Source organism: Vipera berus (genome assembly GCF_964194415.1).
Source record: "Vipera berus genome assembly, chromosome: Z".
Taxonomy (NCBI): domain Eukaryota; kingdom Metazoa; phylum Chordata; class Lepidosauria; order Squamata; family Viperidae; genus Vipera; species Vipera berus.
The window spans coordinates 133,013,025-133,018,024 of record NC_138205.1 but is presented as its reverse complement, the minus strand read 5'-3'; the positions used below and the strand labels follow the sequence as shown (position 1 = coordinate 133,018,024).

The 5,000-nt window shown below is 51.2% G+C and overlaps 2 long non-coding RNA genes across 3 annotated transcripts in view; one reads left to right on the top strand and one right to left on the bottom strand.

Annotated features, from left to right (window-relative positions):
- The window catches only part of LOC308678093, a 305,537-nt gene that overhangs the window by 45,524 nt on the left and 255,013 nt on the right, over window positions 1-5,000 (bottom strand). The window lies entirely within an intron of this gene.
- Window positions 1-5,000, top strand: part of LOC308678092 — a 400,336-nt gene that overhangs the window by 344,651 nt on the left and 50,685 nt on the right. The gene's annotated exons all lie outside the window — the stretch shown is intronic.

Below are 5,000 nucleotides of genomic sequence, written 5' to 3'. Positions count from 1 at the left end.
TTCTTGTAATTCTGGGATTCAGTAAGGGTCGTACTGCTCGAGCGGGGCGCCAGACTAGATGACCTCCGGGGTCGCTTCCGACTCTGTCATTCCGGGATTTGGTAAGGGTCTCCTGCTCGAGCGGGGGGCCGGACTAGATGACCTCCGAGGTCCCTTCCAACTCTTGCTACCCTTACCATTCTGTCGGGGTCTCCTGCTTGGGCAGGGGGCTGGACTAGGTGACCTCCAGGATCCCTTCACACGGTTTCCTCCTCGAGCGTGTGTCTGTGTGTGTGTCTATCTATCTATCCTGTGTCTGTCTGTCCATCTATCTATCTATCTATCTATCTATCTATCTATCTATCTATCTATCTATCTATCCCGTGTCTGTCTGTCTGTCTATCTATCTATCTATCTATCTATCTATCTATCTATCTATCTATCTATCTATCTATCCCGTGTCTGTCTGTCTATCTATCTATCTATCTATCTATCTATCTATCTATCTATCTATCTATCTATCTATCTATCTATCTATCTATCTATCCCGTGTCTGTCTGTCTGTCTGTCTGTCTGTCTGTCTGTCTGTCTATCTATCTATCTATCTATCTATCTATCTATCTATCTATCCCGTGTCTGTCTGTCTGTCTGTCTGTCTGTCTGTCTGTCTGTCTGTCTATCTATCTATCTATCTATCTATCTATCTATCTATCTATCTATCTATCTATCTATCTATCCCGTGTCTGTCTGTCTGTCTATCTATCTATCTATCTATCTATCTATCTATCTATCTATCTATCCCGTGTCTGTCTGTCTGTCTGTCTGTCTGTCTGTCTGTCTATCTATCTATCTATCTATCTATCTATCTATCTATCTATCTATCTATCTATCTATCTATCTATCTATCTATCTATCTATCCCGTGTCTGTCTGTCTGTCTATCTATCTATCCTGTGTCTGTCTGTCTGTCTGTCTGTCTGTCTGTCTGTCTGTCTGTCTGTCTATCTATCTATCTATCTATCTATCTATCTATCTATCTATCTATCTATCTATCTATCTATCTATTATCCTGCAATTCCGTCAGGGTTTCCTGCTCCTGGAAGGGGCTGGACTAGATGACCTCCGAGGCCCCTTCCAACTCTTATCATTCTGTCGGGGTCTCCTGCTTGGGCAGGGGGCTGGACTAGGTGACCTCCAGGATCCCTTCACACGGTCATTCTCTAACCCTGTAAGGGTTTCCTCCTCGGGCGGGTGTGCGTGTGTGTGCGTGTGTGAGTCGGACTAGACCACCTCCAAGGTCCCTTCCGACTCTTGTCTGTCATTCAGTCATTCGGTGAGGGCCTCCTGCTCCAGCCGGGGGGGGGGGGCTCGACTAGATGACCTCCCAAGGTCCCTTCCGCCTCTTTCTTTCTCCTCTCCTAGATCCCGGGTGGGCTGGGGCAGGGCGCGGGTGCCAAACCACCCCCTTCCTTCCCCAGGTAAAAGGGAGAGACCCCCCCACCTCTTTATACCCCCCACCCCACCCCGTTCCCCTTCCGCCTGCCTTGATCTCCCGTGTCTGCCTGGGTCGTGGGGAAGGGCTCAGGAAGCGAAGCTCGGTGTCCCGACGGGGCGGGCGGGGCGGGGCGGGGCGTGTGCGAGGCTAGGGGGCGGGGACCGTTGGCTGCAGCCAATCCGAGGACGAGGAGGCTCCGCCCCCCCTCCCCATCCTGCCACCCCCCACCCGAAAGACGCCGCCCGAGGCGAGCCCTGCGCGGCACTCGGCTTCCAGGACGGCGAAGGCGCCCGGAGCGAAGAGGCGTCAGGTGGGTGTCCAACCGGTCGAGACTCCTCTGCTCTTCGGGGGTTAAGAAAGCGGGGCTGGGGGGGGGCTGGGGGTGTCGCCTGAATCACTCCCCCCGGAGGAGGAGGAGGAGGAGGAGGAGGAGGAGGAAGAGGAGGAGGAGGAGGAGGAGGAGGAGGAGGAGGAGGAGGAAGAAGAGGAGGAAAAGGGTCGGGGGGGGGTCTCCTCTAGCCCTTGGCTCCCCAAATCCCCCCCCTCGGCCCCCCATCCACCCCGCAGTCCGTGCATCGTAGGACTTCAGACGTGGGGAGGGGGGGAGGGGGCTCCCCGACCAGGAAAGGCCCCCCCACCTTAAAAAAAGGAAAAAAAAGACGGCGAGAAAGGCGGCCGCAGCCCCCTCCCCAATTTCTTTCTTTCTTTCTTTCTTTCTTTCTTTCTTTCTTTCTTTCTTTCTTTCTTTCTTTCTTTCTTTCTTTCTTTCTTTCTTTCTTTTTCCTTTTCTTTCTCTTTCTTTCTTTCTCTCTCTCTCTCTCTCTCTCTCTCTCTCTCTTTCCTTTCTTCCCTCCCTCCTTTTTATAGGGCTTCAGGTCCAGCAGTGGGGTGGGGGGTTGTGGCGGCCCTCCCGGAGGGGGGGTGGGGGCTCGAATGAAATGGGTGGGGCGGCCCTTGGAGACTGTCCAGTGGGGGTCCCTCCGGCGTGGCGCATCAAAGCTCCCCCCTCCCAATTTCCTGAAGCCCTGAAAAGGGCAGCGTCCCTCCCCCAAATTGAAAGGGGGGGGCAAGGGTGAAGGATCAGATGGGTCAACCCCCACTCCAGGGCAGTGAGGAGCGGGTGGCGCTCCTTGAGACCCCCCGGGGTCTTCTGGAGGTGGGGGGGGGAAGAAGAAATCCTGCCCACCTCCCAGCAAGACAAGTCTCTCTTTGGGCGTGACTCAGTTTCTCTTTTCACCCAGCAGCTTATCGATTTTTTGGGCTGAGCGACTTTTGGTCTGGAAAATGTCTGCAAGCATCCAAGGTAAAAGTCTTCCGGGGGGGGGCAGGGCGGGGAGGGCCTTTGGTAAGAGCTGGGGTCCTGCCGTGGGGGGGGAGGGAGACAGGGACTCCTCAACTTACGACCGGGATGGAGCCCAAAAATTGTGGTCGTTAAGTGAGACAGTTCAGGGAGTTGTGCCCCACTTTCCGATTTTTCTCTCGCCGCGGTTGCTAACCGGAGCCCGAGGATTCCCCCTACAGGAGAGTACAGGTAGTTCTTGACTTACGACCCGAATGAAACCCAGGACAGTTAAGGGAGTTTTGCCCCATTTTAGGTTTTTTCTTGCTTCGGTTGTTAAGGGAAGCCCGGGGTTCCCCAGACAGGAGGGTAAAGGTAATCCTCGACTTACGACTGGAAAGGAGCCCAACATTTTGGTCGTTAAGTGAGACATTTAAGGGAGTTGGCCCCCATTTTATGATTTTTCTTGCCACAATGGTTAAGTCAAGCCTGGGTCTTCCCAGACAAGGGAGTACAGATAGTCCTTGGCTTATGGAGTCCAACATTTCGGTCGCTAAGCGAGACATTTAAGGGAGCTTTGCGTCATTTGATGATTTTTCTTGCCACAGTTGTTAAGTGAAGCCCGGGGCTCCCCAGACAGGAGAGTGCGGCCAGTCCACAACGTACGACCAGAAAGGAGCCCAACATTTCTGTTGTTAAGTGAGACATTTAAGGGAGTTTTGCCCGAAGTTGTTACGTCAAGCTCTGGGCTTCCAAAACGGGAGACTGCAGATATTTCTCAACTTACGACCGCAATGGAGCCCCCAGTTTTGGTTGTTAAGCGAGACATTTCCCAAATGGGGTTTCGCCTCTCTTTACACCTTTCTTGCCTCCGTTATTAAGTGAATCGCAACGGTTGGTAAATTAGTCACCCAGTGTGTTCGGTGAATCTGGCTTCCCCCATTGACTTTGCTGGTCAAAAGGTTCGCCAAAAGAGGTCACGTAAGCACGGGGCCCCTGCAACCGTCATAAATATGAGTCAGCTGCACAAGTGTCTGAATTCTAATCACGTGACCGTGTGGATGCTGCAAAGGCTGTGAGGGTGAAAGACGGTCATAAGTCCCTTTTTTCAGCGCCGTTTCAACGGTCATGCAAGGGACGGTTGTAAGTCGAGTATTACCTATAAAGAGAGGTATTGCAAGCTTCAGTTCACTACAAGAATCTGACCTACTAACGGACTGAGGGAAATGAGCGGCAGATAGGAAAGGCAGTCAAGGTGGGCTGGATTTAGATCTCTTACAAGTGTGTAGGGATTCATGACTGATCACATGTTTGACCCCTCCCTCGGGCTCAGTTATCTGCTTATCTCCTACAATGGATGGATGATAGATGTTCATAGATAAATGAAAAGAGAGAGAGAGAGAGAGAGAGAGAGAGAGAGAGAGAGAGAGAGAGATCGATAAGCTGCTGGGTGAAAAGAGAAACTGAGTCACGCCCAAAGAGAGACTTGCCTTGCTGGGAGGTGGGCGGGATTTCTCCTTCCCCCCCCCACCTCCAGAAGAAAGAAAGAAAGAAAGAAAGAAAGAAAGAAAGAAAGAAAGAAAGAAAGAAAGAAAGAAAGAAGAAAGAAAGAAAGAAAAAGAAAGAAAGAAAAAGAAAGAAAGAAAGAAAGAAAGAAAGAAAGAAAGAAAGAAAGAAAGAAAGAAAGAAAGAAAAAAGAAAGAAAGAAAGAAAAGAAAGAGGAAGGGTTGGTCGGTAGATAAGATAGACAGATAGAAGGATGGATGGATGGAGGGATGGAGGGATAGATAGATAGATAGATAGATAGATAGATAGATAGATAGATAGATAGATAGACAGACAGACAAACAGACAGACAGAAAGGTAGGAAGGCAGGAAGGAAGAAAAAGGGGGAGGGAGGGAGGAAGGGAAGAAGGAAGGAAGGCAGGCAGGAAGGAAAGATGGAAGGAAGGCAGGCAGGAAGGAAAGCTGGAAGGAAGGAAGGAAGGAAGGAAGGAAGGAAGGAAGGAAAGGAGAGAGCAGAAGGGAGGGGAGGAAGAAGAGGAAGGAAGGGAGGAAAAGGAAAAGAAAGAAAGAAAGAAAAAGAAAGAAAGAAAGAAAGAAAGAAAGAAATCGGGGAGGGGTCTTCGACAGGAGGAGGGAAAGCGGCTGTAGGAGCCCAGAATTGGGGAGGGGGCTGCGGCGGCCTTTCTCCCCGTCTTTTTTTTTAAGGAGGTGGGGGGCCTTTCCTGGTCGGGGATCCCCCCTC